Source organism: Canis aureus, chromosome 13 (assembly GCF_053574225.1).
Source record: "Canis aureus isolate CA01 chromosome 13, VMU_Caureus_v.1.0, whole genome shotgun sequence".
Classification (NCBI taxonomy): Eukaryota; Metazoa; Chordata; class Mammalia; order Carnivora; family Canidae; genus Canis; species Canis aureus.
This window is the reverse complement of record NC_135623.1, coordinates 63571269-63588238: the sequence shown is the minus strand read 5'-3', so window position 1 is coordinate 63588238 and position 16970 is coordinate 63571269.

Genomic DNA, 16970 nt, shown 5'->3' with positions numbered 1-16970 from the left:
CTGATGAAAGTTCACCAAACTGCAGTAAACTAGAAACAATATATCATTTTCCATCTTTTCCCATTCTCTTTCATCACAAATCAGCTGAGATTAGATAAAACCTTTTAGCTTACACATAATACTAGTGAAACCATTTTTCTTCAAGTACCCTGAACAGGGATTTGTGTTTTCATAGTGTTGGTAGTTTCTGAGGTTTCCTCCATTTTCCATGAGGACAAAATATTTAAAAAATGTTATTCCTTTGTTTCAAATCTATTGAAAGTTCTTATGACCTTGAGATGCAAAATGAATTTATTTCCTACTTCATCAATTCATTCATTTTAAATTCATTCTTTCATTGGATATTATTGAATGCCTACTAAAGGCTTTTAGCCTGGAGTTTACAGTTTAGTGAGAAAAAGTAACACATAAATAAAATGCACTGCGATGACTGCCATAGGAAGGGTATGCATATGTGCTGCATGAATACAAAGGAATGAAATAATTCTGCCCAAGGAAACTAAGGGAAGCTATGCATGAGGTAGTATAAGCTGAATTTTGAGTAAGAGAGAGATTTCATAGGCTGCTTTTCCCATCTCCAATGTGGTGCTACTATGCCCATATACTTCAAAATTACCTGAAGGCATTAAAAAACATTGCTCCTGTGAAAGCTACAGATTGATCTCTGTAGGTAAAATATAAGGAAGACAGGAGGCTATCAGGAGGCTATGGTAGGGAAATAAATTCACTAAAAGCTACAGAAACAAATTTTTAAGAAATGCTTATGCCATAGTAAAGCTTTTCGACTTTACTTCATTGGTAATAAGAAATTTATGAATGAAAGTGGCCTGATTAAATTAGAATTGCTAAAAGAATAACCCTATGGTGTTACACCATATGAACAAGTTAAGAAGTCCTCCAGACACCATTTATTTGCTTCCAGGATGAAGATGATGGTTAACCAAATGAAATGATCCTAATGATGGCAATCAAGTGGAATTATTTTTGGAAGAGGTAATGATGGAGACCTAAAAATACATATTAAGTTGTAGAATCCACAGAGTAGGGACCCCTGGCGGCTCAGTGGTTGAGTGTCTGCCTTCAGCTGAGGTCATGATCCTGGGTTCCTGGGATTGAGTCCCATATCAGGCTCCCTACAGGGAGCCTGCTTCTCCCTCTGCCTATATCTCTGCCTCTCTCTGTGTCTCTTATGAATAAATAAGTAAAAAATCTTAAAAGATAGAATACAATATAAATTATTAATTTACACTATACCTTATATCTCAAAAAGTTTCATAATGGCTTAGAGAAATATATACCTTTCAATGAGATCATCAAAGATAAAGAAATCGTTGTAAAGAGTAAAGGAAGGTGAAAATGTGGGGTGAAATCAGAGAGAATAAACCATGTATTTCCATGCAATACAACTAGGCATACTTTCTCCATACATTCTATTTAAACATTAATTAATTCAAGTTTTATTGTTCATCTTTTCAGGAAAAATATCTGAATAAAAACAAATTTGTTTAAACTCAATAAATTTAAAAATAAATATATGAAAGACTGAGTAATAAAATAATAATTATAGAATAGATGCTCAGGATGGATCATAAAGAAGCGGAAGAAAAAAAGAAGTATAGTATTTATTAAGCACAAATTTGATGCAGCCCCTATTATAGGAACATGTGTATGATTCTCCACATGCCCCTGATTCATCCTTGATATTTCTGTGCACGGCTACATTACAGTAGGGTTAATGTGGATAATTTTTATCTTCTAAATTGTCTACAATATTATAGACAATTATAAGCCTCTGTTCAAATTCATATTATTTTCCATTCTTAATGGAAAGTTAAATCATGAAATATTAGTTTTGGAAGACATTAGAATCATAGTCTCACTAACTTCTTTTACATCTGAGAAATCAGTATCCCAAATATGAGAAATGATGTGTGCAAAGACTTACTGCTTGTTAGTGCCAAGCTTACCAAACATGAAATCTGTCTCGGCCTTGAGGTATATAAAAACTGATTCCATTTGGATTCCTCTGGCTTTGGTAAAAGGAGTGATATGGTAATTTTTGTTTAGTATGATTTGTTACTTGAAAGTCAAACACATATGAAGGATGACTATACACTATTTCCTCAGTCTACAATTTTAAAATACTCATTCTGTGCATAATGTGAAAAAGCAGAGACACTAGTTCAGGAATATGAAGGTGAAATAAAATAGAAAAGAACAAGAATAAAGGATTTTTCAATAAAACTTGGGAGAGATAAGGAACTAAGGAAATAGAAACTTAAGCTTAATTTCCCATTTAAGTCAGGAAAGAGATCACTGGAATGCATGCAAGTCAGTTCATCATATGTACTTTGACATGACTTATCATGAGCAAGATGAAGGCTGTCATTTACATCGAGAAATGCTAGAGCAGTTATGAACGGTAGATTAGAGAGAGTTCATTTAGCATTTTTCCAAATAAAAAGCTCGTGTTACTCTAAACCCTGGGCCAAACATTGGATATGTGGATATAGAAACAACCACCATACCCCAAAAGCCTCCTATTAAGCATCCACAGCTACCTGCAACAAAGCAACCTTTAAAAACAACTTATCGAAGCTATAATAGGTCCCGTAAAACTTCTATCAAGGAGAGTATGATGATATCTACTAGTATCATTTTAAGATTCAGAAATGTAATTGATATATGTTATGGGCTGTGTTTAGTTTATTTTTTGTGAAAGCAGGAAATTTGTTTTTAGGATTTCATAGGTACTCTAGAAACCTGTGCTTTCCCTCTTTCCCAAGCCACTCCACCTCTTCCCCCATAGCAAAGCTGAACACCAAAAATGGTCCTCACCCTGCACAATGAGCAACATACAATGAGAACTCAGAAATAATTCCCCATTTACAGATGGAATATTAAACATATAGTGATCATTGCCTTTCTTTCAACCCTTGTTCATTTCTGGTTGTATTCTTCATTTACAGTATGTGTCTCTTGAATTCTTCTTATGCCTTCTAGATAAATGAATATATGTGATTAGAATAAACAAGTGAATATTTACCTCTCCTGCCAAATAATAATTGATCAACAATGGGTCAATCCAGGTGTCTGTTAAGATGAAGTCAGTATCCAGTGCTAACACCTTCAGCCAAATTTTGTTTTTTTTTTTTGTAGAGTTCTACATTTATGTTATAAATATAGTCTACTAGAAAACCAACCAAGAAATCAGGAGAGACTGTCATAAATGAATGCTAGGTTATATGGCATAGACTCTAAAACAGTTCAGAATAGGCCTAAAGAGCATAGGGAAGATGGTAATAAAAGTAACAGGAAAAATCACTCCTGTTCCAACCATAACACTATTTTATTATAACAGTTAGTAATTTGTTCTGCCTTCTTGAGATTTTGCTGATTCTCAATTGTCAGCCTCAAGAGAGCAAGGAGAATCAACAAATCAATCAGTTAAATTCAAAGTCTGAAGTCAGTGAGTTCACATTCCTAAAACATGTCTCAACTTTGTGCAGGAGACAGTGCCACAGTCTATGTCCCTATGGCTAGCAAAAAAGTAATAAATTGGCTTTGTCTTCATTTGTTCTGATAATTTCCACCTTTATTATGGCTCTGTAGAAGCCTTAACAGACTATATAGCCATTAAAGGTGAGTTTCTCTGTAGACTTATTAAATTTCAAAAAGGGATGGACTTGAGAAATCATCTCGTGACTAATTCATCTTCATTTTACAGAAGACAGGGTTACACATTTGAATTTCTATTTTCATTTCTCTGAGTATAAAATTAAAGAAGATGGACCCTTTTACTGAGTGATATCTTAATTCAAATGACACTTCTTTAGCTTCAAAACTAGTACTAGATATCCATTAATTTATCTCTTAAAATGTTGTAACTATTGAGCATAAAGGAGCACTTTGAATAAGACACTAGAATAAATAAACAAGTAAGTGCTGCTTATCTCTCCTCTCCTATAATAGGAAAAAGAATCAAGGTACGAAAAAGACATTTTTTTTCAAATAGGTTCCATAAATTAGCAGTAAGTAAGCTTTCTACCCTTCAATTTTTTTTTTTCAAATAATTAAAGCAAAACAAGTTCTTTGCACATTTCCTTTGGGTGAATGATCTGTTGTCCTAAACTTCTAAATTCCATTTTCATCTTGTTTCTCTTTGCCTTATTGCTAGTGTGTATATCAAAGACCTTGCCATAGAATCTCAGAACAGTACATTTTCTGTGATTAACAGGAAGATTTTAGTAATCATAGGACAAGTAGCTGAAATATTTGTCTATCTAAGAGGAAATATTGGCATGTGTCATAAAAATATGTGTTCTTTCAAGGGTTTAGAGTGCAGCCATTAATGTATGCCTAATACATTTATGTTGTAAGTGTAAGCAACCCTTTTCAAAGTGAACATGATTTTCATCTCACAAGAAAGATCTCTTAGTTTGATAATCTAACCAAAATTTGAATATGGCATATTTTATGTAGAATTTTCATCAGGCTATGAAACTAATTATTAGAAATCATTTTTAAAAATTTCATTTTTAAGAAATCTCTACACCCAACAGGCGGGTCAAACCCACAACCCCAAGCAAGAGTTGCATGCTGAGCCTCCTAAGCACCCCCATAATTCCCACTTCTTAAATGTGGGCTACACAGTGTCCTTCCAAAGAATGTGGTAAAGAAAGCAGGGAAAGTTAACTTTACAGTTCAGAAACCTGACAAATATTACCATAGCCAGATAATGATGGTTAATACCAACAGTGAGGATTCATACTAATAATACATACTTTTGAGATGATGTGATGAAAATGGTACTGCATCTCTGTGATCTTCTTAAAAACACAAATCCTCCCTGTAACCACATTAAAAAAAAAAAAAAAATCAGACAGACCCAGTTTGAGGGATAGTCTACAAAATGCTAATCAATACTCTCAAGACTGTCAAGGTCATAAAAAGAAATCTGAGAAACAGTCAAGAAAAACTAAAGATATGATGGGTAAATGTAATGTGGTATTTTGTATGGGATTCTGGAACAGAAAAAAAAAATGTCATTGAGGAAAAACTAAGGAACTCTGAGTAATGTACAGATTTTAGTTAATATTAACTTATTAGTTCATTAGTTGTGACAAATGCACCAGAGCAATGTAAAATGTTAGCGAAAGGGGAAAGTGGCCCTGCTATACGTAGCTTCTTTGTAGCTTTTTAAAATAAATCTAAAGGGATCCCTGGGTGGTTCAGTGGTTGAGCGCCTGCCTTCGGCCCAGGGTGTGATCCTGGGGTCCCGAGATCGAGTCCTACATTGGGCTCCCTGCATGGAGCCTGCTTCTCCCTCTGCCTATGTCTCTGCCTCTCTCTCTGTGTCTCTCATTAATAAATAAATAAAATCTTTTAAAAATAAAATAAATCTAAAACCATTGTCAAATAAAAAGTTTGATTTTTTTAGGAGAGTGATATATACAATGTTTCTAAAATTGGACAGTGGGTAAAATCCTTTTTTTATGAAAGAAAAATCACTCTAAAATGGTTCAGAAGACCTTTCCTTGACTAGCCACATTTTGTGTTCCTAAAACCATTTTTTGAACAACTTATAATGACTCATTCACTAGACATTTAAGTCCTTAATATCTATCTTAGTTCTTTCCTCTACTGAGGATAATAATAATATCTGATATTTAGTAAGCAGTAAAGATGAGATGTCATTTTTCATACATTATCTTAATCATGACAACAGAATAAGCTTTTCATATATGGAAAGCACAAGAAAACTCTGATGCTCAGCTTTATGAGAAGGTTCATAGGTCTAATAGAATCAAGAGCTGAAGTGCAATAAAGCTGGTACCAGAATTCCAAGCATGTGGTTTAAGTCTAGATATCCTTTTGCCTCAGTGGTTATAGCTGCAGATATTTTCCTTTTAACTACAGGGGAAGAGAAACACATGCGACAGAACCAAGGTTTAAGTCATGTAAATTCAAGCTTCTATTTCCTGGTAAATACTACATGATTCATCTTTATATCAACAGGATGGGCTCACTTTTAAAGTTCACTTAGGTAGGATGTTTATGAAATACCTAGTTAGAGTTTAAAATTACCATTACATATAAATAAGTATAAAGACAATTTCTCCAAATATGCTGTTTTTTCATTTTAAAACCTAGAAAACTTTTTTTTAATCAAAAATACAAATAAAGGAAAATCATCACACTAGCCTCAACCCAAGGGACCTTCAACTATTGCAATAATTATCAGAAGAAACCTTGAAGAGGTCATACAAATTTGAGCACCAATACCTTTGCCAATTGTATATAAATTTTATCAGTTATTTTTTGTAAAAGATTTTTCTATGATTCTAAATTTTACAAGGGTGATAGTTTTATAAACAAACATTACTTTTAGGCAAGTATCATAGATTTCCTACAACAAAATTGTTTTGTTTCCCAAGATGGAAATAGCCAGCATGTAGCTTAAGAGAGTATAGGAATAAGAAGAAAATCAAAAGATTTACCTGAAACTCCTCCTTAATTGGAGAATACCATAAGTGTATGTTGGTACTATACTTTCTGTTCTAGATTTATACAAGACAACGTGCTCCCTTTTTATTTCCATTGTGGACAAAAGCACATCCACTTCCTAAGTGTTGTGACATGTAAATTATGCTATTTGCAGTAAACGCACAAATTTGATTTCTCAAATGATTGTCAGCATCTTAAAAAAATTTCATTGAACTGAAATACATATACAGAATAGTACATATAAATCCATAAGTTTAATGCTTTTCTGAAACTGAGTCTACTCACGAGGTAAACACTCATAGCAAGCCTGACTACATTGCCAGCTATCGGAAGTCCCTCTAATGCCCCCTGAAGTCACTATCCTCTCCCCAAAGGCAACCATTAACTATATTTTAACAACATGGGTTAGTTTTACCTGTCTTGCCATTTATATGATGGATTGTACCACGTGCAGTCTTTCGTTTCTGGCTCCTTTCACTCAGCATTCATGTTTGCGTGATTCATCCGTATGTTAAGTACAATGAAGTTTGTTCATTCTCACTGTACACAGTATAGCATTCCACTGTAGAAATGTATTATAATACATTTACCCATTCCTGTTTTGACAAACATTTGGGTAGTTTCCAGTTTGGGAATAATGCAAAAATGACAGTGATGAAGTTTGCTACATGATTTTGGATGAATATCTGTACACAGTTCTGTTGGGTTTCTTAGATTATGCATATGGCCTGCTTTAACAGTTACTACTGCCAGCTTTTGCCAAATAGAAACTCACTTAAACGTCATCGAACACTTAGGTTAAAAAGTAAAACACAAGTAAACCCTATTCCAGAAGCAAGCAAGCAAGCCAGCAAGCTTGGTTATTCTATGAACTCTGAACTCTCAAGTATCAAGTATGAAACATACCCGTGGGGAAAAAAGTATCTGAATAAGTAGAATAAAATGTTTTTCAGGTTTTTTTAGATGAGAAAAGTCTCCTTGGAGGCTACTCTTCAAATGACTGACATCCAAGAAAGGCATTTTTAATGGTGTAGGTGGTGTAGGTGATGTATTCTAAATTTTGACTTTGTGAATAGTGAGAAGAGTGGTTACTGGGCACGCAGCAGCTTTTGGGAGGCCCTTTCACTGTACATGTCAGAATAATGGATGGTATACTCTGTAAAGAAATTTAATTTAAATGAGTCAGGTAAAAACCCACCTTTCTTGAAAGAAAAGATATTTTGTATAAGAGGTTCATCTTATTTATTGCCTACCTGGACAGGTAATGTATTCAGGTTTTTCCAATCTATCCCTTTGGGACAAAACAGACCCCAAATGCTCATCGTAACGGCTACCACTTCTCAAATTGTCCTACACTTACTGCATTCCTATCCTATTTATCACTTAATTATAGAATTCTGTGTTTATAATTAACAAAATTTGCTTTCTTTTTCTTTATTATACCAAGTCTGCTAAACTTATTTTAAGCAATGACAGAAGCCTTGAAAAAATATGCCAATATTATTTCTATGATTCTTCAATGTGATATATTACCTCTGTGTGCGTGGTGCTTCTCTGTTTGAACTATAGACTCATAAATTTAAAATCTGCTGGTTTTTAAACATTTTTGCTTCAGCGCACCTGGGTGGCTCAGTGGTTGAGCATCTATCTGCCTTTGGCTCAGATTGTGATCGTGGGGTCCTGGGATTGAGTCCACATTAGGTTCCCTGCAGGGAGCCTGCTTCTCCCTCTGCTTGTGTCTCTGCCTTTCTCTGTGTCTCTCATGAATAAATAAATAAAATCTTTTACAAAATAAAAATAAACATTTTCGTTTCATTTTATAAAATTTTACGTTGTCCAATTATCAGTTACAGATCTTGAAACATGTGATGCTTCTCCTTACAAAAATGGACCTAGGAAAAGCAACATTCACTTACATCATGTTAACAACAATTTCACCTGCTAGGGTCAGAATTTATTGACTTTCAAAACACTGAATATACCTTTCTCATCGGATACATTATATAAGAATATCTACATTGGTGATTTAAATATATGGAAAGTCATCAACATTAGAGTTTGTGTGTGTGTGTGTAGGTGTGTGTTATAAATCTGTATTCTTACACATAAATCCTAGCACAAAAATATTACACATGCGCACATATGGCTTCATAAATGTAGATGTTATTAGTCATTAACTCAAGAAGTATTTTTAGTTTTCTATTATGTTCAATGCTCTGTGCTAAATACTTGAGGGTGACAAGACCGAGTACAACAAACATATGGCCTAGAAGAGAATGTAATGCGTGTGCGCAGTGAATGTAAGTTACGAAATGACATGAGCCATGAGAAAGGTACAGTGCGATACTTGGTTCATGAGAGTAGTGTTGTATTTTACGGAGATTTAGGATTATGGGAGAATGATTTTAAAAATGATATGAGTTTTAGAAATGATGTGTAGAGACTGGACTTGTGCACATGTGAGATAGGTACCGTGTACAGAGAGAACAACACAAGCAAGTGTATGAGGCCAGGGCAAGCAAGCAGTTGAATTTGATTGAGATGTAAAGTGTAGGAAGGGAAGGAATAGTAGGTAGAAATGTCCAGTGTCAGTTCTATTCTGACCTGGACAAATCGGCCACCCTAATTCAGAGTCCTAAATGTATAGGAGATTTCCTAGATCCACTTAATTTCTCTCAATCTATTTCCACATCTGTAAAATAATCAAGCTGAACTAGATCAGTCGGTTTCCAAATACAAAATTTATGGAGCCATTTGTAACTACATATTATGGATAGTATATGATATGTATTTACATATATATTTACACACATTTGTATTTATATTTTATATATTACATATATGTATATATATAACTTTTATATATATATATACATATACTTTATATATAAAACTTTTCCACTTAAAAATGATATGGTCTTCTACTCCAATAGACAAATATACTTGAGAAAAATCACATCATAAAATTGACTTTTAAAAATGTACCTTTAAAGATAAAATTATTATCGTTTTGCATAACATAATTTTTCATTCAGAAGAGTAAAAGAAACTGGAAAAAAACAGAAAAATGGATGAATGAATAGGGAAATCCGAAATATGGCTGAGAAAAAAATAAATACATATGGAAACAATTTAGATGACATGATTAGAAAGGTACTTGCATTTATAGTTACTAGGATAAGAAAAAATCCCTAAGAATACTTCAAACAAAGCATGTAAAACATCAATGTGAAACAAAATTTGAAAGACTAATAAAAAAGAAAGTAGCATCGCTCCCACCTCATTCTCTTGGCTAAAACAGTCCCAAAGAAAATAGAGACCATAGATACATTCAGCAACACAAAATATAAATATTTTCTCTGAGAAAAACTAACAGGATTAGTTTTGAAACAGACAAGCTAATTCTGATATTATAATGGGGGAAAATGTTAAAATAAGAATTTCTAAGAACTTTCTGATGAAGAAGTATATTGAACTATATCCCCTCAGATGATGTCAAACTGCAATTATTAAAAGCAATTGTGCTTGAACACGAATGGACAGATGAAAAGAACAGATGAAAATGTCCAAAATGGAATAGACTTGAGGTCCTTAAATATGATAAGTGTACAAAATTAGTGGGGTAAAGATCAAGTATTCAATAAATAGTATTGGAAACAGAGTAGTCAGCAAGAAACAAATGTACTCTAAGACAAATTTTATTTTGTTTTCAAGTTTTTATCTAAATTCTAGTTAGTTAACACATAGTGCAATATTAGGATGAGAATTTAGTGATTCATCACTTACATGTAACACCCAGTGCTCATCACAAGTGTCCTACTTCATACTCATCACCCATTTAACTCATTCTCCTGCCCACCTCCCCTTCGGTAATCCTCATTTTTTCTCCATTGTTAATAGTCTCTTACGGTTTGCCTCCTTTTTTTTTCCTTCCCCTATGTTCATCTCTAAATTCCTCATATGAGTGAAATCATATGGTATTTGTCTTCTTCTGACGTTTCACTTAGCATAATACTCTCTAGGTCAATCCAAGGCATTGTACATGTTAAGATTTCATTCCTTTTATGGCTGAATAATATTCCATTGCATATATGTACCACCTCTTCTTTATCCATTCATCTGTCAATGGATATCTGCACTCTTTCCATATTTTGGCTATTGTTGATAATGCTGCTATAAACATCAGGGTGCATGTATCCCTTCGAATCAGGATTTTTGTATCCTTTGGGTAATTACCTAGTGGTGCAATTGCTGGGTCATCAAAGTTCTACTTTTAACTTTTTGAGGAACCTGCATAATGTTCTCCTCAGTGGCTATACTAGCTTGCATTCCCACCAGCAGTGTAAGAGGGCTCTCCTTTCTCCGCACCATTGCCAACATCTGTTGTTTCCTCTGTTGTTGATTTTTAACCATTCTGACCCGTGTCAAGTATTATCTCATTGTGGTTTTGACTTGTATTTCCCTGATGATGAGTGATGTTAAGCATCTTTCCATGTGTCTTTTAGCCATTTATATGTCTTCTTTGAATCTTTTTTTTTTTTTTTAATTTATTTATTTATGATAGTCACAGAGAGAGAGAGAGGCAGAGACACAGGCAGAGGGAGAAGCAGGCTCCATGCTGGGAGCCTGACGTGGGATTCGATCCCGGGTCTCCAGGATCGCGCCCTGGGCCAAAGGCAGGCGTCAAACCGCTGCGCCACCCAGGGATCCCTGTATGTCTTCTTTGGAAAAAAATGTCTATTCATGTTTTCTGCCCATTTCTTAAATGGGTTATTTATTTTTTGGATGTTGAGTTTGATAACTTCTTTACATATTTTGGGTACTAACCTTTTATCAGATATGTCATTTGCAAGTATCTTCTCTTCTCCCATTCCATTGGTTGCCTTTTAGTTTTGTTGATTGTTTCCTTTGCTGTACAAAAGCTTTTTATCTTAATGAAGTCCTAATAGTTCATCTTGCTTTTGTTTTCCTTGCCTTTGGAGACATTTCTAGTAAGAAGTAGCTATGGCTGAGGTCAAAGGGGTTGTCGCCCTTGTTCTCCTCTAGGATTTTGATGGTTTCCTGTCTCACATTCAAATCTTTCATCCATCTTGAGTTTATATAGGTGTATGGTGTGAAAAAGTGGTCCCGTTTCATTGTTTTGGATGTTGCTGTCCAGTTTTCTGAACACTATTTGTTCAACAGACTGTCTTTTTTCCTTTGGATATTCTTTTCTGGTTTGTCAAAGATTAGTTGACCACATGGTTGTGGGTTTATTTCTGGAGTTTCTGTTCTTTTTTATTTTTAAAAGATTTTATTTATTTATTCATGAGAAGCACACACAGAGAGGCAGAGACACAGGCAAAGGGAGAAGCAGGCTCCTCACAGGAAGCCTGATGTGGGACTCGATCCCTGAACTGGGATCATGCCCTGGGCCAAAAGCAGATGCTCAACCACTGAGCCACCAAGGTGTCCCAGAATTTCTGTTCTTTTCCATTAATTTATCCTGTCTGTTTTTGTGCCTGTACCACACTGTCTTGCTCACTACAGTTGGGTAATATAATTAGAAGTCTGGAATTATAATGCCACCAGCTTTGCTCTTCTTTTTCAAGTTTCTTCTTTGTGGTTCCACAAATTTTAGGATTGTTTGTTCTAGCTATGTGAAAAATGCCGGTGGCATTTTGATAGGGATTGCATTAAATCTGTAGATTGCTTTGGGTAGCAGAGACATTTTAACAATAATTGTTCTTACAATCCATAAACATGGAATGTTTTTCCATTTCTTTGTGTCTTATTCAATTTCTTTCATAAATGTTCTGTAGTTTTCAGAGTACAGATCCTCTGCCTCTTTGATTAAGTTTATTCCTAGGTATCTAATGGGTTTTTATGAAATTGTAAATGGGATTGATTCCTTGATTTCTCTTTCTGCTGCTTCCTTATTGGTGCATAGAAATGGAGCAGATTCCTGTATGTTTATTTTGTATCCTGTAACTTTACAGAATTTGTATATCAGTTCCAGCAATTTTTTGGTGGAATATTTCAAGTTTTCTACATAGAGTATCATGGCATCTGTGATTAGTCAAAGTTTGACTTCTTCCTTGCTGATTTGGATGCTTTTTATTTTTGTTCTCTGATTGCTGAAGCTAGGAATTCCAGTACTATGCTAAATAACAATGGAGATAGTAGACATCCCTGTCTCCTATTCCTGACTATACATAGAGGAAAAGGTCTGAGTTTTTCCCCATTGAGGATATTAGCTGTGGGGTTTTCATATTTGGCCTTTATACTGTTGAGGTATGTCTCTCTGTCTATCCCTGCTTTGTTGAGGGTTTTTATCAAGAATGGATGCTACACTTTGTCAAATGCTTTTTATGCATTTATTGAGAGGATCATATTGTTTTTATTCTTTCTTTTATTAATGTGGTATGTCGTGTTGATTGATCCACGAATATTGAGAACCACCCTTGCAGCCCAGGAATAAATCCCACTTGTTTGTGGTAAATAATTCTTTTAGTGTACTGTTGGATTTGATTTATTAGTACTTTGTGGAGAATTACTGCATCCATGTTCATAAGGGATATTGGTCTGTAATTCTTTTTAGTGGCCCCTTTCTGGTTTGGGAATCAAGGTAATGCTGGCTTTGTAGAATGCACTTGGAAGTTTTCCTTTCATTTCTATTTCTTGGAACAGTTTGAGAAGAATAGGTATTAACTCCTCTTTAAATGTTTGCTAGAATTCCCCTGGGAATAGATCCTTAAAAGTGGAAGAGGAAAGTAGAAAAGTAAGAGGACTGAAATTTCAAAGAGGAAATATTTACAGCAAGAGAGAGACCCGATCTTCATGACTGGCTTTGAAGATGGAAAAAGGAAGCATGAGCCAAGGAATGTGCGTAGCCTATAAAATCAGGAATGGCCCTAAGCTGACAGTCAATAAGGAAGCAGTAAATTCAGTCTTAAAACTAAGGTAAAATTCTGAATCATAGGGGTTTAATTCTGCCAACAACTATAGTTCCATTGAGACCCTAATTGATATTCACTGAGTACTTCATGCAATTATAATAGAATATACATTCTTATCAATATCATGGGACATTCACCAAGATAAACCACACTTTCGGTGATAAAATACATATTAACAAATTAAAAGAATAGAAATCATACAAAGTATGTTCTCAAGCCATAATGTAAATAAACTAAAAAACAGTAACAGAATGACAGCTGGAAGACTCACAAATATTTGAAAATTTCTTAACTATACTGAAAATATAAAGCACTCTACATTTTTGGTATTTGTTTCCTATTTCTGCTAAGAAAATAATCTCATTTTGAAGTTCAGCCTTACATAAGAACTTCTTGATGATAAATTTTATAACCATAAAATAGTATAATTTCATCAAGAGTTATTAGAAATGCTATATTTTTTCTTAGTGCAAAGATATGTTTCTTGGGATTAGAGATTAGAATGCTCTGTTATAATATTATTTGCTATTGTGTCTCTGTAGAAATTGTCTACTATAGTGAAATCACTCAAGTACATATTTTTTCAAATTACCATCATTTTTTTCAACCAAAAAAGTCATTTAAACCTATTTCAAGGATCAAAACATCTTCTAATATTTTGAATATTACTTATCAGTAGAGCCCCTCATTTTCATTACATATGCTAAGATTAATTTTGGAGAAGGCAGTTTCTGCAAAGGAAAATCACAATAATCTCTTTAAGTGAATAGTGAAATTTAGAGATAATAATTGACTTCTAGGTTTAACCTTAAACCTTTGAAATTAAGAAGATTCATTAGGGGTAGAAAATACTGTTATGATAAAATACTTTTCAAAAACTTTCCTTGAAAAGTTAACATACAAAAACTTACCCCATAGTTTTAGCAATCAGTATGGGTATAGAATAGAATACAATAAAAAAAGTTATTGGAATAATATATATTCAAATAAAAACATAAGTTAAGAAATACAGTTTTTGCTAAGGTTTATTTAGGCTGTAGATACCTCCCTTTCAATTTCAAATGGATATTTAATCTTACTAACTTCCAAAATAAAAATATTTCATATCACTTTGATTGTGGTTATTACATATTATACTCATACTTGTATCAAAACCCAAAATACTGTACCAGCAATAAGAAGGAAAAAATTATCACTGAGTATTAGCATTGTTTCTTTTCTGAGACTAACAGTGTAATTAATTGAAACTGAAAGCTACAACATATGAACTTTCAGCAGCTCCTAGGTAGACAAGATGGTTGTGTTTGTGGCAAGTCATTCTAACATGTAAGGGTATATTTAGAAGTACCATAACCTTGGTAATCAATACATCCCTGGATATGGAATGATTTGAAGAAAACATTTATTAGGTAATTATTTCTATCAGATCATTATAACATAATAATTTATTATATTTGATATTATTAATATTTTCTACCTACAAAAACTTCATTTTGTCATTCTCAGGGAACATGTTCTTTTTTTTTTTTTGTAAGATTTATTATTCTAGAGAGAGAGAAACCACGTGTGCAAGTGGGGGTGGGTGTGCAGAGAGGCAGAGGGAAAGAATCTCAAGCAGATTCTGCACTGAGCACAGAGCCTGTTGTGGAGCTAGATCTTCTGACCCTGAGACCATGACCTGAGCCAAAATCAAGAGTCGGATGCTTATCCAGCTGAGCCTCCCAGGCACCCCAGGGAACATATTCCAACACTGGAAATTATTCAACAACTCTGAAGTTAATAACATCTTTTATAGATATTAAATATGTCTTTGTATGTTGCCAGTTTCTACTTTAAAAAAATAGAACCATACTTTATTTTCTCTTGAGTGCTATTATAGATAATTGAAAATGAAAGTTTTATGAGATCATCATAAATGTAATTTTAGGTACATTTGGGGCAATCAGAGAATTATTCAATGAACCAGTGAATCAACACCTTGCCATCAGAAGATGAATTCAAGAAACAGTAGTATCTCATTAGTAAGTCCATTATAACCTCCATACAGAACATACTGGCTTTTTTTTTAAAGGAAATTAAAGCAATTAAAAGTGAATTTTAACAAATGAATACATGAAGGGGCTAATTTATAGCCACATAAACTAAATAAATCACTCACCCCATCTCTTCTACCAAAAAGAACTTTGAAAGTCATTATTAAGCATATTATTAATCATTTATTAAACTGTATACACTGGCACTGGTAATGTTGTATTCAGTTTTCTAAGGTGAACCTCTTTGCAAAGAAAACAGTTATAAAGCATGCTTTTATATCAAATCCACTATTTAAAAAGCATAAAACTAAATGTTTTCTCCTAATAATTTTAGATAAAAATAAGAGCAATTTAATAACTTTTGTCATAAATTTTTGGACCAAAATTGTACTTACTAGAATTTAATAATAACTGTGATTACCATAATGAACTCTCAGTTCACAAGAGCTAATTAATGTTTTAACTACTCTATGTGGAATGAGTACAAACTCCAAAGGAAAGAGTTGGATTTAAGCCAGTTTTTGCACACACTGCTTGTGTATCCTTGCTCAGATCATTTAACCTTGTGAGATTCAACAAAGTTTTCATTATTTCTTTATAAAAATTTACACCTTGAACATGCAACTTGAAAGTCAGAGAAACCTTTTTGAATTGGAAAGGCTCAAACTTGTTTTGATGCATCAGGCATTCTGCTTATAATGCTAGCCCGTTCAATACACTCAAGGTCAGCAGAAAGGCCACAATTCCAGCTGCATTATTATTTCTATTTTGAATTACCTTTGTAATCATGGTTTTGCTTTATTGGTCCCTGGGACAAAAAAGCCCCATCCCCTTTCAAAAAATGTTCATCTTTTGTCCTATGTGATAAAATGTGTCCAGGTTAGAAGTTACTGAGCATTCTTCCTACTTTATTGTAGAAAACAGCACCATGCTGACATGGTGAGAACTCCTCCAGTGTGTGGCATTGGCAATGCCTGAAGGTACTCCTGAAGAACCTCAATGAAAGAGAAATGGCTTGGTGAAAGGGGGGCGAAGCCAGCAGACAAAGCATTGTGCTGCAGGGATGTGGCTGACTCCTTTGCGAGACCCCAGAGATGGACAGAAATATTGGGAAGGAAAAAATGGTATTTCCTGGGGGTTCCAATCCTGCCTAACCTGATAAAAAGTACTAAAGTCACTGGGATTTAGCAGGATTGTTCAAAGTACCCCAAAATAGGCATCAAATTTCCTTAAGAATACTATGTAACTAGGGAGTTGAGGGATGATCCTTTTCTACTTATATCGATTAAATGTTTGGATAGGGGAAGAATATTGAATGGGAATCCTAAAGATAAATATAATTATTCATATAACCCTTTTCTGGTTGGAATCTAGGGCAGGTTTACTTAAAGCAATTTCAGCATGAAAATCTACCTAAGAATCTCTATTGAGACACTTAAGACAGACACTACTTTAAACTGAGAATTTTATCATCTGAAATCAGAGTAAAAAG